Raw genomic sequence first — 23,754 nt, 5'->3', positions numbered from 1 at the left:
TTTCTATGTTTGAAATGTCCTAGGACATTTCAAGGATTTGTGTGTATAATGCCATTCTGCTTTAGGATTTAATATGCTACAACCCCTAAGTGGTAAAAGCTATGGCTTAGACATCAATATAAGGGAGTGTCATAAGAAAAATGCATTTTATTTCAAAAATCCCAGTTTAGCTATCAAGAGAATGACCTTTGGATAGTTCAACCCCAAAAGTCTTGAAATCTGAATATGCTAAGAATGATTGAATGAATGAAAGTTGAAATGTCTGTAAATTACATTCTTAAACCAGGTTATTGAAGCTCACATTGTTAACAAATGTGTGCTGGTTAGCAATACAGAGGAATTTTTTTGAAAAATAAACACTTTTCTATATTAAGTGACCTTGTTCTATGGTGTACAGCAGCAGGCGTTGCTAGCATTCACTGTGTGTGTGTGTGTGTGTGTGTGTGTATGTGTGTCTTTCTCTGTGTGTGTGTGTCTTTCTATCTCTGTGTGTGTATGTCTCTCTGTGTCTCTCTCTGTGTCTCTCTGTCTCTCTCTTTCTCTCTCTCTCTCTCTCTCTCTGTGTGTGTGTGTGTGTGTGTGTGTGTGTGTGTGTGTGTGTGTGTGTACACAGTTCCTTTGTGTTTGGATTGTAGAAGCTTCTACTCATAAGCTTAAGGGGTTCAGAAATGAAAAGAAAATCTTCCAGTTGAAATGCCTGAGACTGAAAGTTCATCTATAATTGAACTAACTGCATGCTATGTGTGTTCCTTCAATACTTTCCTTCTTGTTATTTATAAAATCACAAATTATATATGAGAGAATTAACCTAGAAAGATATCAAATTAGCTTCATTAGTATCTAAAGAATAAATGTTTTGATACATTTTCGCTGATAACAATTTATCTTTTGTCATTTAGGTAATTGTTAGGTACGCTGATTGAAACTAGACTTCTGTAATATATTTTTCACTATGTCACCTCATGAAAAATCTGTAGAAAAAGTTGGATTTTAAAATAATTTTCAAATTCTTTTTCTGTAATTCTAAACAGGCTTCCACTACAGCTGATCCTACTAGCTAGCCTGTATTCATCTCTAGTTGGTCAGCATAGAAAACTAGTAACTCTTAAAAATACGGTACTTCACTTAAAACCAGACTACTCAATTTCTCAATTTCCCTTCTTGCCTTACTAAAAAAAAGTGCACTCTGACTATGATTTGGTTTTATAGTGATTTTAATTTTGTTTTCTATACAGGAAATATGTTGTCTTTTAAAATCAGTTTTTCAGCTATAGTTTGACATTATACAAAGCATATTAACAGCACTTAAAAATATTTCTATAATGAAAATATAATACCCTCATCTACAAATATTTTATTACTATAAACAGAAGAGTACATATCAGATGCATGTTCCACACTGTAAATAGGTTTATAATCTTAATGCTACAAAGTATAACATACTATATAAATGTGCTAGTGAGATATAATACCCTGCTCATTATCAACAGTTTTGTTATATTAAATGTGCATGCTCACTTTAGAAATCCAATGTACTTCTGAAATGCACACACACACACACACACACACACACACACACACACATGTTTCATCATGCTGTTTAATCTAGCATGTTGCCTAGAAAGGCTTGTAGTAGCTAGAGTACAAATACTTCTCCAGCATGTCTCCTAGAAACCATTTCACCCACTGCTCTGTTTGGCCGCTAGCCTCTTGTCTCTCTTCAGCAATGGTGAGGCGAATTCCTTTTCCTTGGGGAAGAGAGACCCATGGTTTGTTACCCTTGCCAATAATAAAAATGTTGGAGAGCCGAGTGGTAAAGCTGCTGCCATTGGTGTCTTTCATACAAACCACATCAAAAGAGCCGGGATGCATCTCTATATTGGTGATTACCACTTCTCCCCAAGTTAGTACCTCCAGCTACCATACACAGGTTCCCAGTGTCGAACTTGATGAAGTCAATTATTTTGCCTGTTTCCAAATCAATCTGAATGGTGTCATTCACCTTGATGAGGGGATTATGGTATCAAAAGTACAAGCATCATGGGTTACCAGATGTGGAATTCCTTTTGTGCCCACAAAGATCTTTTCACTTTGCACAACTTGTATGTGTCCTCCTCAGGTGTAGTTTGATGAACAGCAAAGCGACCCTTTGTGTCACAGATGAGATGGAAGTTCTCTCCAGTCTTGTCAATTCTGATGACAACCATAAACCCAGCAGGGTAGGTTATATCGGTTCTGACTTTCCCATCAATCTTAATGAATCTCTGCATGCAAAACTTTTTTACTCATCTCCAGTCAGGGGATACTTGAGTCTGTTCCTTAGGGAACTGATCAGAGGCAGGCATTCCCTCAGCTCGTGTGGACCAATGGATGGACGAGGAGCAAACGCGGCAGTCAAATTATCCAACATCAAATGTTTTGGAGCGGATACGCACTTCAGATGTCTCTTGGGACCACAAACGATGGCTGTGCTGGGAACAGAAAGAGGAAATGTATACATTTTAACAAATAAAAATCATAGTATATAATTGAAAATGCAGTTAAATATGCCAGGTGCTCCAATGCTCCCAAGCACTAAACCACCGACCAAAGAGTACACAAGGAATACCCATGGCTCCAGCTGCATATATGTAGCAGGCGATGGCCTTATCTGGCATCACTGGGAGTCTTGCTGACCCAGGATAGAGGATCAGAAATGCTAGGCCGCTGAGGCAGGGGTGGGTGGATGGCAGGAGGAGCACCCTCATAGAGGCAGGGGGAGGGAGTAAGGGATACGGGGCTTGTGGTGGGGAAACTGGGAAGGTGGATAACATTTGAAAAATAAATAAATAAATAAAATAACAAAGAAAAAAGAAAGCAGAAAATACCAAGTGCCTAAATATTGTGAGCAGAAGAAATGTAAAATAGACTGGATTATGTACTGTATGTCCAATCAGTAGCAGTATCTTCCTACAGAATCAACAGCCTCATAATTTATCAACAGTACTTCCCCTTCAAAGCTCTCCTCAAATAGTGAATCATCATGTACCTAAAGATTTAATTTCAAATAAAAGATCTTTAATAAACATATAGCATGCTATAAACTTTCCAAGAATATTTCTTCTGATGCAGTAAATCTCTGGTGTACAAACTGATGGCTGAAAGCAGCTTATACCACACGTGTAGACGGGGCATCATAGTTGCAGCAGGCCTGTCTGGTGGGAATAGCTGACATGTGCATCTTTGTGTCAGGACTGGTGTAACCCTTTCTGTAAGGAATACCTGTTTTATAAAAAAAAAATGGTGATTCCAAACTGATGAAGCTCACCCATTAAGTTTTCATTAGGAAACAGGCTCTACATCCGTTTTTGGCCTTGCCTGTGTTTACACAAGTGGAGCAGCATCAAAGTCTCCATTCTGTGATATTCACCCTGGCCTCCTCTCACAGAGCTGCGGCTTGATGCTCCCAATTCATTGCCGGGATCCGAGGTCCTGGATACCATGGTGATAAAGTCCTACTGAAATACACAGGTGACCTGCCGGAGTGCTGGAGAGCCGAGTGTGAAATACACAGGTGACCTGCTGGGGAGCCGAGTGTTTTCTTTCCTTTGCTGAACAAAGGCAGTTCTCTCAGAAGCAATGGGGATAAGAGGACACGTACCATTTATTTCATGAGGACAGTAATGATAAAGGCAAAGATGCCGTTTAATTAATGACTTTTCTAGGGTAAGGACTGTCTCTGAAACTAAAGTATAGAAAAGTCTAATTGAATTCTCTGTATTCTCATTTTTTCTTTGTTTAAATTATAAGGCATTTCTAAAAATTTTTAATGGTCATTTTGTTTATTTATATTTCTTTTTTTTTATTTATATTTCAAATGTTATGCCTCTTCCTGGTTTCCCCTCTAAACCCGCCCCCATCATACCCCCTGTTCTCTGCTTCTATGACGTTACTTCCCCACCCACCCACTCACTCCAGCCTTACAAACCTAGCATTCCCCTCTGCTGGGACATCAAGGCTTTACCCAGATAAGGCCATCTTCTGCTACATATGCAGCTAGAGCCATGGGCTCTCCATGTGTACTCTTCGGTTGGTGGTTTAGACCCTGGGAGCTCTGGAGGGTCTGGTTGGTTGATATTGTTGTTCTTACTATGGGGTTGCAAATCCCTTCAGCTCATTCAGCCCTTGCCCTAACTCCTCCATTGGGGTCCCCTTGCTCAGTCCAATGTTTGGCTGCGAGCATCTGCATCTGTATTGGTAAGGCTCTGGCTGAGCCTCTCAAGGAAGATTCATATCACACTCCTGTCAGCATGCACTTCTTGGCATCAGCAGTAGTGTCTGGGTTTGGTAGCTGCATGTGGGATCCCCCAGGCTGGGCAGGCTTTGGATGGCCTTTCCTTCAGTTTCTGCTCCACTCTTTGTCCCTGTATTTCCTTTAGGCAGGAGAAATTCTAGATTAATATTTTGAGAAGAGTGGGAGGCTCTATCCCTCAACCGGGGGCCATGCCTGACCTCTAGATATTGCCTCTACAGGTTCTCTCTCACCTTTGTTGGGTATTTCAGCTAATGTCATCCTCGTTGGGTCCTGGGAGCCTCTTATTTTTCTGACATCTGGGACTTTCCGTCCGTTCCCCATCACCATTGCTAAACACCTCTGTTCAATTTTGGGACACTCTGTACATTTTCCCTGTCTCCTCCCACACCTGATCCTGCCCCCTATTGTTTCCTCTAGCCCCGTGTCTTCTTCCCAAGGTTCTCCCACCTCTTCCTTCCTTGATTATTTTGTTCCCCCTTCTAAGTAGGACCAAGGCATGTGCACTTTGGTCTTCCTTCTTGAGAGTCATATAATCTGTAATTCATATCATGGGTATTCCAAGCTTTGTTCCTAATATCCACTTATCAGTGAGTGCATACCATGTGTGTTTTTTGTGACTGGATGTTACCTCATTCAGGATGATATTTTCTAGTTCCATCCATTTCCCAGCAAAATTCATGAAGTCGTTGTTTTTAATAGTATTACTCTATTATTTAATATACCGCATTTTTTGTATCCATTCCTCTGTTGAGGGACATCTGGGTTGTTTCTAGCTTCTGGCTTTTATGAATAAGACTGATATAAACATAGTAGAGCATGTGTCTTTGTTGTACGTTGGAGCATATTTTGGGTATAAGCCCAAGAGTAATATAGTGGGTCCTTAGGAAGTACTATGCCCAATTATCTGAGGAACTGCCAGACTGATTTCCAGAGTGGTTGTACCAGATTGCAATCCCACCAGCAATGGAGGAGTGGTCCTCTCTCTCCACAACCTCACCACTATCTGCTATCACCTAAGTTTTTTATCTTAGCCATTCTGACTGGTGTGAGGTGGAATCTCAGGGTCATTTTGATTTGCATTCCCCTGATGACTAAGAATGTTGAACATTTGTTTTACGTGCTTTTCAGCCATGTGAGATTCCTCAGTTGAGAATTCTTTGTACTCCATATTTTAATAGGGTTATTTGGTTCTCTGGAGTCTAATTTCTTGAGTTCTATGTATATTTTGGATAATAGCCCTCTATAGGATATGGGGTTGGTAAAGATCTTTTCCCAATCTGTGGGTTGCCATTTTGTCCCATCGATAGTGACTTTTGTCTTGCAGAAGCTTTTCAATTTTATGAGGTCCCATTTGTCAATAGTTGATTTTGGAGCATAAGAAAATCTGGATGAAATGAATAATTTTTCTAGACATGTATCAGGTACCAAAGTTAAATCAGGATCAGATAGCCATCTAAACAACCCCATAACTCCTAAAGAAATAGAAGGAGTCACTAAAAGTCCCCAACCAGAAAGATCCCAAGGCCAGATGGTTTTAGTACAGAATTCTACCAGACCTTCAAAGAATACCTAATACCAATAATCTTCAAACTATTCCACAAAATATAAACAGAAGGAACACTACCTAAATCATTCTATGAAGCAACAGTTACACTGATACTAAAACCACACAAAGACCCAATAAAGAAAGAGAACTTCAGACCAATTTCCCCTATGTATATTGATTCAAAAATACTCATTAAAATTCTCACAAACCAAATATGATAACACATCAAAATGATCATTCATCGTGATCAAGTAGGCTTCATCTAAGAGATGGTTCAATATATGGAAATCCATCAACGTAATCCACTATATAAACAAACTCAAAGAAAAAAAAAACACATGAACATCTCATTAGATGCTGAAAAAGCATTTGACAAAATTCAACACCCCTTTATGTTAAAAAGTGTTTGAGAGATCAAGAATTCAAGGCATATAGCTAAGCATAGTAAAAGCAATGTACAGCAAACCAGTAGCCAACATCAGACTAAATGGAGAGAAACTTGAAGCAATCCCACTAAAATCAGGGACTAGATGAGGCTGCCCTTTCTCTCTCCCTATCTATTCAATACAGTACTCAAAGACCTATCCAAAGCAATTAGCCAACAAAAGGAGGTCAAAGGAATACAAATTGGAAAGGAAGAGGTCAAAATATCACTATTTGCAGATGATATAATAATATACTTAAGTGACCCCAAAAGTTCTACCAGAGAACTCCTACAGCTGATAAACAACTTCAGCAAAGTGGCTGGATATAAAATTAACTCAAATTAGTAGCCTTCCTCTACTCAAATGATAAACAGGCTGAGGAAGAAATTAGGGAAATGATACCATTCACAATAGTCACAAATAACAGTGTAACTCTTACCAAGCAAGTGAAAGGTCTTTATGACAAGAACTTCAAGTCTCTGAAGAAAGAAATCAAGGATCTCAGAAATGGAGAGATCTCCCAGGCTCATGGATTGGCAGAATTAACATAGTAAAAATGGCCATCCTTCCAAAGGCAATCTACAGATTCAGTGCAATCCCCATCAAAGTCCCAATACAATTCCTCAAAGACATGGAAAAAGCAATTCTCAAATTCATTTGGAACAACAAAAAACCCAGGGTAGTGAAAACTATTCTCAACAATAAGAGAACTTCTGAGGGAATCACCATCCCTGACCTCAAGCTATACTACAAAATAATAGTGATAAAAAACCGCATGGTATTGGTACAGAAACAGAATTGTAGATCAGTGGGATAGAACTGAAGACCCCGAAATGAAACCACACATCTATGGTCACTTGGTCTTTGACAAAGAAACTAAAACCATCCAGTGGGAAAAGGGCAGCATATTCAACAAATGGTGCTAGCCTACATGGTGGTTGTCATGGACAAGAATGCAGATTGACCCATTCTTATCTCCTTGTACAAAGCTCAAGTCCAAGGGGATCAAAGACCTCCACATAGAACCAGATACACTGAATCTAATAAAAGAGAAAGTGGGGAAGAGCTTGAAATGCATCAAAGGCATTTTTAAAAGGCAAATCATTTGGTTTCAAGCTGGCTTCAGACTCTTGAATTTTGAGATAAGCTCACTGTGTTCAGTCTATGTTATTACAAATAATTATCCACATGTGGTGTCTAAAAAAGCACATTGTAGTTTAAAAGATACCTGCTGTCTAAAAATGACTGTGAAGAATGTTTTTAAATTGATAACATACATTTCATTTTTTATGATGGCAGCTTTGCCTTTCAGAACTATGACCCAAGTTTCTTCTTCCAATGTTTTAATTAAAGTTAAATGACTTTACTTTGTGCTTTGATCTAATAATGTAGTGTAGCTCTTTGCTGTGTCAGAAATCATTGAAGATCTAGCTTCCTATACTTTTGCTTTATTAACCTTCAACCTCTCTTCACACTCCTTAATAGTTCATTATTATTCTTTATATTTTAGTAGTATAATTATTACATTGTGATGTTTGTAGATATGATATATAGATGCTTATAGACCCATTTGAGACCGTACGTGTATATGTTGCCCTCCTACATCCCAGTTTCCTCAGAATTTTTTGTGATCTGTATTTCCTTTCATCTTTAAACTCTTCAACCCTTGACCACCATGCTTTCTCTCTGTAGACAGGTTTGCATTGTCTAGAATTTTATGTAAATGGAATCATAACACACATCCTTTTATGCCCTATTTATCATAATTAGAGACCTATCCATAGTATTTTATGCATCATACTACACCTATACAACCCCCCCTTTTTCTCTTTCTCTTTCTCTCTTTCTCACTAGTATTCTCTGTGTAAGATTCTGAACACTATTATTCATCCATCCATGGTAAAAGATGCACTCAGTTTGGGATTATAACAAAGTCTTGAGACCATTTGTTGGCAAACCTTTGTGTGAACAGGCATTTCCTTTTCCCTTCGGGAAACACTTTAGATTGAAAATCTAGATCATATGTTAGATGCTTGCTAATTTGAAGAAAAGTCAAGTTATTGTACAAATAGATTTATCACTTTAAATGTCCAAAAAAATGGCGACATGTGATGCAACCATTCCAATAGGCGTACAGGGGAATTTCATTGTGGGTTATGTCTAAATTTCCCGAATTACTAGTGATGAAAGTCATCCCCTGTGCACCTGTTTACCATCTATTCACATACTTTCTTTAGTGAAGTATCTACTCTCAAGATCTAAGTCCTTCCTCTTACATGTATTGCAAACCTTCCTGCAGTCTATGCTTGACTTTTCCTTTCCTACGAATCCTTTAAACACTGCAAGGTTTTGATTTTGAAGACTTCCAATTTAGGAACTTGTTATTTTCTTCACAATATTTTACTGGAAGATGGCTTGGTTATTTCAAACTACATTTCATGTAGTACCATATTATTTGTTTTTAGAAAATACTTGTATTTAGAAAATTGTGATAGCAACATCTGTGCACACAGTTATTTTAAAATTACTGTGTCTATATTTTGTTTTATTTATTTATTACACTGAAGGACTTTTATTTTTATGTTTTTCAATTTAAAATAGAATTACAGCATTTCCCCTTCTTTTCCTCTCGCATCCCTCATAGATACACTCCTTTCAATCCATCGCATACTTCCCACTCTCAAATTGATAGCCTCTTTGTCTTTAATAATTATTATTACATATGTGTATATTGAAAATGTGAATAAAACCTACTGGTCCATCTTTGTTGTATCTGCGTATATGGTTCCAGTGCTGATCACTTTGGGTCAGATAACAAGTAAGGGGCTCATCCTGGGAGAGCCTAGTTCTTCCTCTTCCTGCAATCGTTAGTTGCCTATAGAGCTTCATCTAGGGATGGGGTCACATGAAATTTCCCCTCCCAAGTTACCATGTCTACTGATATTAACATAATTCTGGTCATTTTTAGGCAGCCATTTCTAGGAGTTTGCATTTCACAGAAGACGCCCTAGTATTCTGACTTACAATCTTTCCAACCCCTCTTCCACAATATTCCCTGGAGGGGCTGTGATGAAGATGTATCCATTAGGTCTGGGCTCCCGAAGATCCACTGGCCTCTGTATTGTGTTAAGGTGTGTTTTTCTGTGATGTTCTTCATTTGCGTAAAGAGAAGTTTCATGATGGGTGGTATTAATACCTATATATTTGGGGTTTTATTTATTTTTTTATACTCCAGATTTTATTCTGCTCCCTGTTCACCCTCTGACTACTCTGCATCCCATACCTCCTCCCCAGCCCCAGACTCCACAAGGATGTCCCCACCCCACCCACTCCACCAGACCTCTAACTCCCTGGAGCCTCTAGTCTCTGGAGGGTTAGGTGTATCTTCTCTGACTGAACCCAGACCCGGGAGTCCTCTGCTGTATATGGGGGCCTCATATTCAGCTAGTATATGCTGCCTGGTTGGTGATCCAGTGTCTGAGAGATCTCAGGAGTTCAGGTTAATTGAGACTGCTGGTCCTCCTACAGGCTTGCCCTCCTCCTCAGCTTCTTCCAGCTTTTCCCTAATACAACCACAGGGGTCAGCAGCTTCTGTTCATTGGTTGGGTGCAAATATCTGCATCTGACTCTTTCAGCTGCTTGTTGGATCTTTCAGAGGACAGTCATGAAAGGTCCCTTTTTGTGAGTGCTCCATAGCCTCAATAATAGTGTCAGGCCTTGGGGCCTTCACTTGAGCTGGATCCCACTTTGGGCCTGTCACTGGACCTTCTTTTTCTCAGGCTCTTTTCCATTTCTATCCCTGCAGTCCTCTCAGACAGGAACAATTATGGGTCAGAGTTTTGACTGTGGTATAGCAACCTCATCCCTCACTTGATGCCCTGTCTTTCTGCTGGAGGTGGGCTCTACAAGTTCTCTCTCCCCACTGTAGGGCATTTCATATAGGGGCCCCCTCTTTGATCCCTAATGATCTTTTACTTCCCAGTTCTCTGGTACATTCTAGAGTGTCCTCCCAACCTCCTACTTCCCAAGGTTGCCTGTTTTTATTCTTTCTGCTGCCCCTCAGGGCTTCCGTACTTTGCCCCACCCAATACTAGATCATGTTCCCCTCAACCGCCCCATCCCCTTTCCTTCCCCTGTCCCCTGTTCCTCTCTCCCTCCCCCCTGGTGTTACTTTCTTCTCCCTCTCAAGTGGGACTGATGTGTCCTCATTTGGGTCCTTCAGCTTGTTGACCTTTTTGAATTCTGTTAACTGTATCTTGGGTATTCTGTACTTTTTTTTCTTGGCTAATATCCATTTAGTAAGTACATACCATGCATGTCCTTTTGGGTCTGAGTTACCTCACTCAGGATGATATTTTCTAGTTCCATCCATTTGCCTATAAAACTCAAGATGTCCTTGTTCTTAATAGCTGAATAGTATTCAGTTGTGTGAATGCACATTTTCTGTATCCATTCTTCTGTCGTGAAACATCTGGGCTGTTCTGGCTATCACAAATAAAGCCACTATAAACATAATGCAACACGTGCCCCTGTGGCATGGTGGGGCATCTTTTGGGTATATTCCCAAGAGTGGTTTTGCTGGGCCTTCAGGTAGATCTATTTGCAATTTTCTGAGGAACCTCCAAATTGATTTCCAAAGTAATTGTACCAGTTTGCAGTCCCACCAGCAATGGAGGAAAGTGTTTCTCTTTCTCCACATCCTCACTAACATGTGTTGTTACCTGATGTTTTGATCTGAGCCATTCTGATTGGTGTAAGGTGGAATCAGGGTCGTTTTGATTTGCATTTCTCTGATCACTATGGACTTTGAACATTTCTTTAGGTGCTTCTCAGCCATCTGAGATTCCTCTGTTGTGAATTCTCAGTTTAGTTCTAAAGCCATATTTTGATTGGGTTCTTTGGTTTTTTTGATGGTTAGCTTACTGAGTTCTTTATAACTTTTGTATATTAGCCCTCTATCAGATGTGGGGTTATTGAAAATGTTTTCCCAATCTGTAGGTTGCTGATTTGTCTTATTGACTATGTCCTTTGCCTTACAGAAACTCTCCTGTTTCATGAGTTCCCATTTATCAATTCTTGATCTTAGAGCGTTAGCCATTAGAGTTCTGTTTAGGAAATTTCCCAGTTCAAGACTCTTCCCCACTTTCTTTTCTATTAGATTCAGTGTATTTGGTGTATTATGTTGAGGTCCTTGGTACACTTGGACTTGAACTTTGTGCAAGGTGACAAATATGGGTCTATTTTCATTTTTCTACATACAGACAGCCAGTTAGATCACCAACATTTATTGAAGGCGCTTTGTTTTTTTCCATTGTATATTTTTGGCTTCTTTGTCAAAAATCAAGTATCATAAGTGTATGGTTTTATTTCTGGATCTTCAATTCTATTCCATTGATTAACCTGTCTGTCTCTGTACCAATACCATGCAGTTTTTATCACTGTTGCTCTGTAGTAGAGCTTGAGTCAGGGATGGTGATTCCCCCCAGCTGTTCTTTCATTGTTAAGACTTACGTATTTTGTATATCTTAAGATTTGGTGCTAGGAACTGTAGATGAGAGAGAACATGGAGCATTTGTCTTACTTGGAATAGGCAACCTCATTTAATAGTATGCCTATGCATCATGTGAAGTTATCCTCAAAGAAAGAAAACCTGTTAAAAATGGGAACTTAGTAGAAAAATATCTAGATCAGTTATACATAAACATCTCTTAAAAATTGGGAAATTCTGTTACAGAAACAAATATAATGTATTTAGGGATATTTATAATAAAATTTGAGATTCAAACAATTAAATTACAAAGCATTGTTAATAAAATAAAGATATAATATATGAAGATAGATCCTTCCAATCCAAATTTTTTTCCATTTTGCTATGCTTTTCTTTTTATCCATCTCTGTTCACCCATTTGACCTCGGCGGTAGCGGGGGTTGGGAGAGGTATAACCTTAAGTATGTTCTATTGGCCTTGATGACAAATTAAAAACACAATTGCTAGAAAATAAATTATTCATGGACTCTTTAGTCCAACAGTCTGTCTTTCTGTCCTAGTATCTTTCTCTCTGTGTGTCTCTCTGTCTCTGTCTCTCTACCTCTATCTGTCTGTCTGTCTGTCTATCTATCTATCTATCTATCTATCTATCTATCTATCTATCTATTTCTCTATTTCTCTATCTGTCTTTGGCACTTGCACTGCCCATGATCACATTCTGTGCTCCATAGAAGTGGAAGGAGGAACTGATCTGAACTTGATTATATTGCTCTGTTATTAAAGGCCTTTATGAAAAACTAAATTCAATGCTATATATAGTGATTTCACTTATCTTTCTTGTCCCCATTCTGTGCCCCTGTTGCTGTAGATGGATGAGGATGGGCGATAGTTGCAAAGAACAAATACATAATTTAGTTATGAAATGATGCTTTCTAAATTTATTCATGTGCTTTTTCAGTGAACATTGAGAATACATTTGAACTGCATCTCTCAAGAGAGAAGGCTATCTTTTCTGGGCAGAATTTATCATAACAACAAAGATTTACTCTTGAAATTGGCTACATTATCAAATCGATGTGCTAGATATTGAGATTAGCACAAACCTTTACTTTTCTATATGAGCTTTTATTTATCCCTCACCCTTAATTTATAACTTTTTATAGAAATTTGCTTAATACGCTTATTTAGTCACAAACTTAATATAATCATGTTGAAGCCATTATGTCATGACAAGACAGGTCACAATTGTTCATAACAGTATTCTAAGTTATATAGATGTTAATGTGGATGCAGTAAGCAAATAAAATGCATTTTGTAATATAGTTTTCTAGTTATATTCCATTAATCATTACTTTTCAAAATTAAGTACTTTGTAAAATATCCACATTTTACTACCAGTATGTAAAGTTCTGTGGACTGTAAAATACTCAGATTGATTTTGTTATCAATTGAAAGGCTTTTATGTAAATTAATCTAGAGTAAAATTGCTTGCATAGTACAAAATGTAAAGGGTTTCCCTTTAATATGAGATATGAGGTTATTGATTGTTCTGGAAGGGAGTATTAAGAACAATCAGCAACAATCAACAAGAACGAAACGCAAATTGTCATGAAAAATAGTAAGCCAAAAATTGGGAAATGAGATTACATGAAATTAAAAAACTCCTGAAGTGTTGGCAGAGGGAAGTGACAACCTGCAGAACGGGAGAAGACCTTTGCCTGCGGTAGTTCAGATAGAGATCTTCTAGAATTAAAAATGGAGTTCATGATAAATGGTCTGTATAGGGATGAACACAGCTTGCTGGTGTGAACAGTGTATTTGTTAATTTTCTCAGTCAGTGGGAAAGTAGTAAGCCCTCCTGCAAGCTACTCACTGTACTAACAAATAGCATACGAGACACCAGCAAAGAGCGTGCTAAGCACAGATGCCTGTGCCAGGCAATGGAGAGAGGCCAGTCGTTCAGAGAAGGTCACAAGGAAGCGCACCCTGGCTTTTTGTTTGTGTCTTTGTATCACTCAGTGTTCTGAAGTAATATAACACCATGATCAAGGCAGGTTACTGGGGTTTAGTGTTTCACCCACACTTTTTTACTGGTTACTCACAAAAGCAGAATGAAAATTGTTGCCGAATTCGGAATATGAAGAGCCAAGCATGTATGTGGGGCCGTGAGCATGTGAAGACGTTCCTCCTTTCCAGTTATTCTTACCATTTCCTGAGCTTCTAATGTCTGTTAGCCGGCATATCAGTAATGGCTGGGAAGGTATGACAGCAGTGGCTACATGGAGAAGCTAAGACATTGTCTTCAGTTACACGCAAAGCAGAGAGAGCAACTGGAAGCGAACAAAGCTGTAAACTTTCTAATTCTGTCCTCCAGGGATTTTTTAATGTTCTTTAGTTGTGTTTCATATTGTTGATATAAGAAAATAGATAACTGTGACAAAATTGATGAAAAAATTGATTGTCCTCATAAAAATCAAACATGCAAGCTCAAATTTTGGTAAATTAAAGAAAAAAATGTCTCTTCTATCCTTCCCTCCACAGGTTCTCCACAAGACCATTGCTTCTTATGGTTTTAGGCTAGAAAATGAAGTTTTAATTTTTCAATAGAACATTCATGTAGGTCAAAAATTACACATTAAAATGTAAATGTCTTCCTATGAGTAAGTTGAAATGGAAATATGAATCTGAGCTGGCTGTCAGTGCCACTCAAAGGCGTCAGCACACACAAGTACTATTTATAATTCTGACTCTATTTGTGCAGAATATAATGCACCATTGATAAATAAATTGACTCAATCTATGAATGGTATAAATGCAATCACCTGGGCAAAGATAAGATTTTTTTAATATTTGCTTATGAGCAGCAAAAGGATCCCTAGAATATACATTCGACCCTTGGCTCGTCATATTCCTAATATAGAGTTCAATTTACCAATTGATAAGGAGACATTCTTAAAGTAGAATAGTCTTTTTCCTCCTTAGGATAATGATGTTAGAGATAAAGTTGAGCCACTAAGACTTCTCCCTGGAGCACAGGGGGTGTGACTGAGCTTTCAACCCTTTGGAACATATAAATTATAATCTGAGTAGAGAGTTGCCGGTTTGCCAAACACAAATAGGCAATGTATACAATTGGAGAATGAAGGAGACGTGAAGAGGAAGGAGAGACTAAGGAGGGGGTGCTTTGGTGTTTCAAAAACATCATCTAGTTTTTTTTTCAATTAGCAATAATCGCACCTCGGATAAACCTCATTGGCTACGATACTGCCACTGCGCAAAGCTATCATCTAGTTTTTGAATACTAGATAAGTGACAGACTTTGTCTACCTCTTCATAATTACTGAGTACCTACGTTAGTAGGAAGAGAATTGTTTTAAAACAATTTAGTGAGGTGATTTATACGCTATGCTCATTCTACTTTGAAATATTCTAACATTGTTTATTTAGAAAGTAGCTTTTTAAACTTAATTTTATTTTTTTTATTCATTTTACATCCTGCTCAGTGCCCCACTCCCCATCAGCCCCTCCCACAATCCTTAATGAACATTACTCAAGGAATTCTGCTTCCCAGTGGGTCGTGTACCCAGATTAGGGAAAGGGAAAGGCCTTATTTGTGTTCTTCACTGTTCCCTTCTAGTGCTCCCCATTCCGCTTAGGTTAAGGGGAGTGCACAGTGCATTAGGGAGCTGCTCTTCAGCACCCGTGACCATGCCTATCAGCCAGCTGTGATGTGTGAGTCAGCTAGTAAGGATGAGTTGTTGGATTAGTAATTTGATATTACCTATAGGTAATTTGATATTACCTATATTAGCTATATGATTTTTGTACACCGTAAAAATTAGACAGTATTTGATTTGAATTTTTTAATTAAAACATCTAAAGCAAATGGAGTAAATTCTAGTCCTTTCCTACACCAATTTAGAAGAATACTAGTTCTACAGGAGATTAGTAGGTATTTTATAACAAACATACTCTATTCTTAGAGAAATCAGAAATTCAGAGGACTCTTTAAGGACTGCCTTGTGAACTTACAGGTATATTGAGGGAAGCATTATAAAACTCTAAATTTGTGATACATCTACCAAAAAGTGCCATTCCTTACTGCTTTAGTATAACACCAAACATTCATTTGGTTGTTGATTTATTGGATGGATGGATGGATGGATGGATGGATGGATGGATGGATTGTCTTATATGTCCCGCATGGGTCTTTAATTCACAGTCAAAACTGACATTAAATTTATGATTCTGCCACATCACTCTTCCCCGTGATTATTATTAGCATGAACCTCCATACCCAGCTGTGCTATCATTTTTAACCTTAATTTTTCCTTTAATTGCCAGTGATTAAACATGACTTACAATGTTACTACTGTAACAACTGCTGCCATGATTTCAATTTCATGGTTCTTTATTATTTTAGGGATAATGAAAACAATTGAGTAGTGCACAGTAAGGGGGAAAGTCTTACCTGAGGATCCATGGCCTTTCTATGACTCCTTGATCATCATTAAAAAAAGAGAATTTCTAACATTCATATGATGGATATCTTGAGAGCCAGAGTAGTGAAATTCTTGACAGAGAAAGGTGGGATTCACAACTGCAGTGCGTCTGAACTGGTGAACTATTTTTAGTGTCCCTCAGAGGAAGCAGAAGGGATGAAAGAACTGATTGGGTTTTTTTAATCACTAAAAAGATGTGTAAGTAAAAGGAAAAGTGGCCCTAGATGTGTGCTGAGATGCCAGGCCCCTGAAACCTTGATTAATCAATCAAGACTGCTTAATTTCGAAGGCTAATCCTGCTTTGTGTTAGCCAATGGACTTACTTACAGTTAGCTTTCCCTTAGGTGGAGAACACTGAACTGGCTTCAGTGGGCATAGGACACGGTTTCAGAGTAGGGTACTTATAAAGTGACAGCAGATAAAAAAAAAAAAAAAAACACTGAGATTGGGCACACAGTGCACACAAGCCATGCAGAAGCTGCAGCAGAAGGCCAGTGACAGTTTTCCACTCCTGTATGTCCAAGCCTTTCTTACAAATCATACAGATCCACCCTTTCTGTGTCCTCACTTATTCGCCTCAGTTTCCCATTGTCTGTCCTCCCTCAGCCTTTAGGACATATAGAGTAGTCCACTATTTCAGTGTAACAATAGCCGACTACTCTACTCTATTTGCTTTTTGTTTTTGCCTTTCCTGTTTTCATATTTTTTCCGAAGTTGTTGGATGGGGCATCTGACTTCCTTAGTCCCAGACATCTGGCTTTGATGATAATGATGTCAGCAACAGTGCCTGTTTGACTGAAAGCCGGTCTGCCTCGGGATTGGTGCTTAGTACTTGGCACTCAGAACTTCATAGAATCCTAGAACAATTCTCTGAGCCAGTCTTACTCCTATCAAGATTTTATACATGAGACACTAAAGGCTCAGATGGAGCAATTTACTACAAAGAGAGACCATTTATAGGGCTGGGTGGAGCCCAGGTCTGCCTGACCTCAACACATTCTCTTAACTACCTCTCTGTTTACTCGAATCTGCCAGAATGTTCTAATTGGCCTTCCTTGCTGGAAGTACTATTGTTGTAATCCATTCAGTGCTTTTGTTAACTAGCAGTGTCACCGCCTTCTGCGAGACATTTAAAATCTGCAGGGGCATTTTGTGGGAATACTGGAAGCGGGATTTATTAGTATTTAGTAGTGAGAAACAGGAGCGATGTAGCAGTAAAAACTGTCTTGCAATTCTGAGAACTGCCACACACAACAAAAAATTACCCTGCCTCAAATGCCAATAATGCCCCATTTAGAAACAATGATAATGGATGGGAATCTAATAATGGATTCTGAAAGGCTAAAGAACTTCCCTGAATCAGGAGCCATCCATCAAGCTGAGCTCCATCTAACTGCAAAGCCTGGGCTTACTTCACTGGATCAGCTCCATCCGACAGAACATTAAAATAGTATGTGTAATTCGATTTGCTCATAGAATTATCATATTTTACATGCAGCATCTGAAACATAATTTATTTAGAGAACAGTTAACTAATTTCCTGATTGAATGTTCTTTTAATATGTTTAATGGAGCTAGCATGTATCTGAGCGTTTGCCAGATTTTCAGAGGAATGCTAAAACTTAATGAAAGAAACCATTAAAATTATATTAAACAAAGAAGGCAGCATATTCTGGAACATGCAGTCTTCTCAACCATTAACCAGGAGTGAAAAGGACTCACTTAGGAAAGGAAATAAAAGGGGGTGGGGGCTGAATGAAGACCATGATGAGAGAGAGGACATTTTCACTTGGCAATTTAGTTAATACACATCTGTGGCGAGTCTGTGTGTTGACTACAGTTTGCTTCTTCTAAAACCTCATTTTATAAAACTCCATCACAAACATTTTATGGCCTAAAGGTTCCCCAAATTTAAACAAGGTGACCAACATCCTATATATAAAGGCACCTCCTGAACGTGGTTGTTCCAAAGTGTATGCCATGCTTTTGGGCAGCATCCATTAAATTGGCCTGACAAAGGCATCATTTCTCTTGGGAAGAATGGTTATGCGTTACATGGTTGTCGGTGGTCTATCATCTGAGACTGCAAAGTGCAGTCATCCTTCCCTGACGTTAAGACCTAGTCCCATTGTTTTGTTCCCTAGGAAAATGCACAGTGGCTGCAGCCTAGAGCACATGAAAAAAACACATGTCAGAGAAACTGCCACCCATGCTGCCTACAGGAGAAAAGGTGTTTCTTTATATTAGTTTTTCCTTCCTACTTTTATAACTTGAGATATATTAAAATCCTGTGTGGATAATTTTATGGATCAGAGAGAGACCAGAAATCACAAACTTAAACATTTATAGTACCTTGGGATCTTATTTAAAATGAAGATTTCCAAACCCTCTATTACATGCTAGCACTGTAAGTGACAGGGGGAGCTTTTTCAGCATCAGCATGTAGTGGAGTACGTGGGGCTCATGGACCATACTTTCAAGTTATTTTGGTACTCAATCTCCTTAATAAATAGTTGTCGAATATATGGGTATGTGTGAAACCTGATCTGAGATGTCTATTTCTGTCCACAGAGGCTTTAGTTTATAAAACACAGGCTTACCATTGGAAAGGTTTTTCATCTGCTCCTCCCTTCATCTATTTTCAGCATCTATTTTGAAGTCTTACCATGGACAGGGCTTCATTTTCATGGTCATCATACTGTTCCAAGACAACCTGTCTCCTGGCTTGTTATCACACTGCTTCTGTACAGAGGCCTCTTCAATTCGTCTTTAAAATAGGTACCAGAGTCATCATTCTTAAACCTATGCTTTTATTCATGTAACACTTTTTGTGATGGCTTTTGTCCATTTGTCTGCCTAATTGTCCTCTTTTGTCTTCTCAGCAAATGTACTATTCTTGTTCATAATTATGCTTTATGCATTCCTATACCCTTGACTTTTCTCCTGCAATTTCACTCTCCCTTGGGCAAGGAAGGGTTAACTCAGCAGGCTTGAGTTATTCCAAAGTTTGCAAATTTCAAAGAAGCCCTGTCTTCAAGACTAGCCCTTGGTCAGCTTCTGAGAGATAACCTCTGAACTCTTGAAATCTTCTTCCTGATTAGGATTTTTGTATGCCTGTAGCCTCAGGCCATACTATCCTACTATGAGAAAATCATGACAATGATCTGTGGTAACAGCCAGGTTGGGGTCAGTAAGATGACCTTAGTCTGACCCCTGAGACTCACACAGTAGAAAGAGAGCACAAACTACCCCAAAATGTCCTCTGTGTGTACTGTCCTGCATGTGCGCGTGCGCGCACGCACACACACACACACACACGCACACACACGCACGCACACAAAGAAATTTGGAGGCTTTGAGATTGGGGTAATAAAGCAAAGGCTGGCGTCTGAATAGATGAGATCAGTCCTGTAAGCTCTGCTCACCCATAACAACTGATTCCCCAAAGCAACCTTGGGCCCTGAGCCTCAGGTAAGCTTCACAGTACACACAGCAGTAGCCATCGCTTACCATGGTTTCAATTATCCATGGTCAACTGGTGTCATCACACATTGATGATCCTCATTCTAAAATAAATCATATCAGAAGGTCAGTAGAAGCCTGGCACTGTGTCACAATGGTTATGCCATTTGCCTTCTGCTTCTTATTGTGTAGGCATTGTATTATCTTATACTATCACAAGAAAGGTATACATGATATAGTGGTAGGGTTGAAGAAAGAAACATTAACATAAGGTTTATTATAGGGTACTGTTATATCGTTCTATTTTGTTCAAAGTTATCAATCTCTTGTGCCTAATTAGACTTTATTAAATATGTGTGTATAGGAAACAAAACAGTACACTTTAGCCCTTTGACCATGAGATGTCTTGGGTGGATCCCCTACACATAAGAGAGAGCCTGGTGTCCAGTCCTCAAGAGGCTGCTATGTAGCTTTCTCAGAAGGGAGCCGGCAAGCAGAGCCCCCTTCTGGTAAGACTGCCTGCTGGAAAGGTTTTACACAAAAAAAAGGTTGTCTGTGTTAGCAAAATTTAAAATGAGCATAGCTTTCGGTACTATTGCTCTTTTTCTTTTTTAGTTCATACTGTAATATTTCATAGACGGGTGTAGTGAGTGTATTTCTGTCTTATTGAAGAAAAAATGAAAATAATCTAATTAGCTAATAATCTAATTAGTGGCTAATTAGCTACTAATGACAGTTGTAATATAATGATCCCTTAATAATAAAATCACCATTACTCAATACATTCTATGCAACTCTGTACTAATTACTTTATTTACATATTACCCTTACGTGTTCAGCAGACTTTCTATGTAGCTAGGTTCGTTCCCTTAGACAAACACTAAGGCACATGGTAATAATTTGCAGGGCTCCATCCATATACTTAGCACCAGACAATAGTGCATAAAGAATGATAGAAATATGTATGCTGTCATGGAAAATATGCATGACCTATTAAGTTTAAAAGTTAAAGTTAAGTCCTAAAACCATTTTATAGTGTGGTAAAATTTTTAGCACATATGTATACACACAAGGAAATACACTATAGGGATATTTATTAATTTATGGAACTAGTAAGTACCTTTTCCTCCTAGTACATTAAGCAATGATGAAATGGTGAATTTGTTTGGTCATGAAAGAAATATAAAACAGAAAATAATAGATCTGAAATTAAAAATAAATACTATATGTATGCACAGGTAAATGAGGAGAGAAGTTTCAAACAGTTTAAGGCAATAATAATGTATGTTTACATATATTTATATATATGTGTGTGTGTATATATATATATATATATATATATAATTCTATTACATTTGTGAGAGGAAATTCTAAATACATTTGTGATAGGTAAGAGTGCTTGGGTTCTGTTACAGATCAGTTTCACAGAAATGGTGTTTTAAATATATGTAAGACTATATGCATGGATCTAGTTCAGTGCATATTGTACATAATCTCACTTACAGAAAAATTAGAAAATGGAAAAATGCACAGAGGAAAGCAATGACATTATTCCTTAGAGTAGCAAATCTCTGCTGTATTCTAAGAACAATTCTATAAGCAGAGATGCGGTAAGTTTTCTCAAAGAAAGGAAAGGGAGGGAAAGTTGGGAAGGGGGTATCCAGAATTTAAATAAATTTGATTAACACTGAGTTACCCCTGTTCTCCTTATTGTAGTGGAGATATGTAGATTAAAGACTTCCAATAAAACACTTTCTACCATTCAAATTAAAGTTGTTTAACTATATAATTAAATACATAACTATACTTAACTCTGACTCCAACAGCCTGTCCCTAAGAAGCCCACAAGGATATTGCTTCCTCTCTTAGAGACCAATGGTAGCAACTGTTTTTATATACAGGACCATTCTGTATAATGCTACACTGGAGGGTGTAAATGCTCAAGCCTTCCAGGAAGACATCCGTGCTCATGCATTTCCTGTAACCCTCTCATTTCTATCTGTAGACCATGGAATCCCGTGTATTGTCTATAGAAACTCATGTACAAGTGAGTTACATTGCACACATGTTGGTTGCTTTGAATTAGACCTCTTTCCCTAAAAAAGGTAATGGTGCTTTCAGCAGTTCTTTGTGGGCAACTTTAAGGTCCTTGCCACAGTTATATACAGTTACAAGTGAATCATCCTCAAGGGAGCAGAAAGCCACAGGTTTTTGTCATTTTTTAAATCCTTCTAGTATAGGTACTATTTACCAATCCAAGGTCAGTTTTGTCGTGTTGAGTTATTGCAAACCTAGTCAACATTCTCCTTTATCAGGTAGTAAAAATCTTGAAAGTAAAAATCTTAGTCAGAAATATGGATAATTTTGGTAGCCACAAACATCTCTAAAGACAAGTCTCTATGCATCTATAGGATTATTTTAATTGATCTTTTGCCTTTTGTTAAAAATAGATTCTTTTCTCATACAGTGTATAAGATTACAGTTTTCCTTCCCTTTATTCCTCCTAGTTCTTCCCCATTTCATCTCCCATCTGAATCCCCTTCTTTATTCTCCCTCATTAGAAAAGACTAGGCTTCTAAGAGATAATCAATCTAATATAAGATATAAGATCAGTCTAATATAAGCTATAGCATTGAGGTTGGACAAGGCAAACCAACAGAAGAGAAAGAGCTCAAGAAAAATCACAAGAAACCGAGACACATTCATTCTCACAGTCAGGAGTCCCATGAAATACTAAGTTGAAAGCTTTACTATATGCACAGAGGATCTGGGGATGACCCATGTCAGCCCTGTGATTGCTGCCTCGGGCTCCGTGAGTTTATATGAACTTTGCTTTGTTGATTTAGAGACCCTCGTTCCCTTTGCGTCCTCCATCCCCTCTGGCTCTGACATTACTTCTACCTCATCTTCCACAGAGTTCCCCGAACTCTAATGTGAGAGATTTGATGGAGACGTTCCACTTAAAGCTCTGCGTTCCAAGGTCCACCCTGTGCATAATGCCTGAGTGTGGGTCTCTGTATTTGTTTCCATGTGCGTCAGATTTTACTGTTAATTTTATCGAAGACCACTAGTACCTGGTTTTACCCTAAGTTCCTGGGGTATCTAGTCTCTGGTACTTGGTCACTCAAGAAGTATTAGATATGGGTTCCATCTTATAGAGTATGCCTTAAGTCAAATCAGACATTGCTTGGTTACTCCCACAAATTTTTGTACCGCTATTGCCCTAGCATATTTTGCAAATGAGACAGCCTGTAGAACAAAGGTTTTGCAGGTGATTTGGTAGCCTACAGAGTAACTTCCAATACCAAAGACACTAGAACATTGAAGTGAAGCTCGTAGATAAGCACCAGCTCACCCTCTCCATGCTCAGTGACTTGTGTGGCTCTTGTCTTCGGCAATGGGGACTTGCTGTCAGTTTATGGATTATTGTCTTGACAACAACTTCTGTTGGTTGGAGATTTTCATGGGACCCTTTGGCCAATAACCTAGTTAAATTTAACCCAGTCCTAGTACTGGAAGCTTCATTTGGTGACAAGAAATGGCTAGTTGGGACTCTGTCTACCTCATTATTTAGAGATTTCATTAGAATAGCATTTATATATTTAAGTTTCCACTACACTAGGTTTCCATACCACTTCTCAAGTGCCCCTCAATTCTAGCTGTCTCTCGTCCTCATTCCCTTCCTCAACCCCATCTATCCTCCCCCTCCCCATCTGATCCCCTCCACACCACAGTCCATTCATAAAATCTGGCATTTTCCCCTCTCAAGAAGATTCCTGTCCCCGTCACCCCTGCCTTGTCCTGTCCTCAATACCTAACTTCTCTGGGTCTATGGATTGATTATAGCTTGGTTATCATTCACTTAACAACTAATAATATGCTTACAACTATTTTTATTAAAATGAATTCCCCAAAGTTTTATTAATTCAAAAATATGTGTACTTTAGAAGCCCCTGATGCATAAACATATAATTTTTTAGGAAGGTATCCAAGTTAAAAAATATTTGGCAGTATACTTTTCTTAGCTGGGTGGTCAC

General features: G+C 38.5%; 1 protein-coding gene and 2 pseudogenes across 13 annotated transcripts in view; 1 reads left to right on the top strand and 2 right to left on the bottom strand.

The window, feature by feature from the left end:
* The window catches only part of Rnls (renalase, FAD-dependent amine oxidase), a 273,500-nt gene that overhangs the window by 96,953 nt on the left and 152,793 nt on the right, over positions 1–23,754 (top strand).
* On the bottom strand, positions 1,197–2,487 carry Rps4x-ps1 (ribosomal protein S4, X-linked, pseudogene 1; annotated as a pseudogene). The gene is given in 1 exon segment (NR_131253.1): positions 1,197–2,487. The product of NR_131253.1 is annotated as a ribosomal protein S4, X-linked, pseudogene 1 (transcript).
* LOC120100496 (U4 spliceosomal RNA) lies at positions 14,954–15,035 on the bottom strand (annotated as a pseudogene).

Source organism: Rattus norvegicus, chromosome 1, assembly GCF_021556685.1.
Source record: "Rattus norvegicus strain SHRSP/BbbUtx chromosome 1, alternate assembly SHRSP_T2T, whole genome shotgun sequence".
Lineage (NCBI taxonomy): Eukaryota > Metazoa > Chordata > Mammalia > Rodentia > Muridae > Rattus > Rattus norvegicus.
This window is presented reverse-complemented; position numbering and strand designations above follow the sequence as displayed.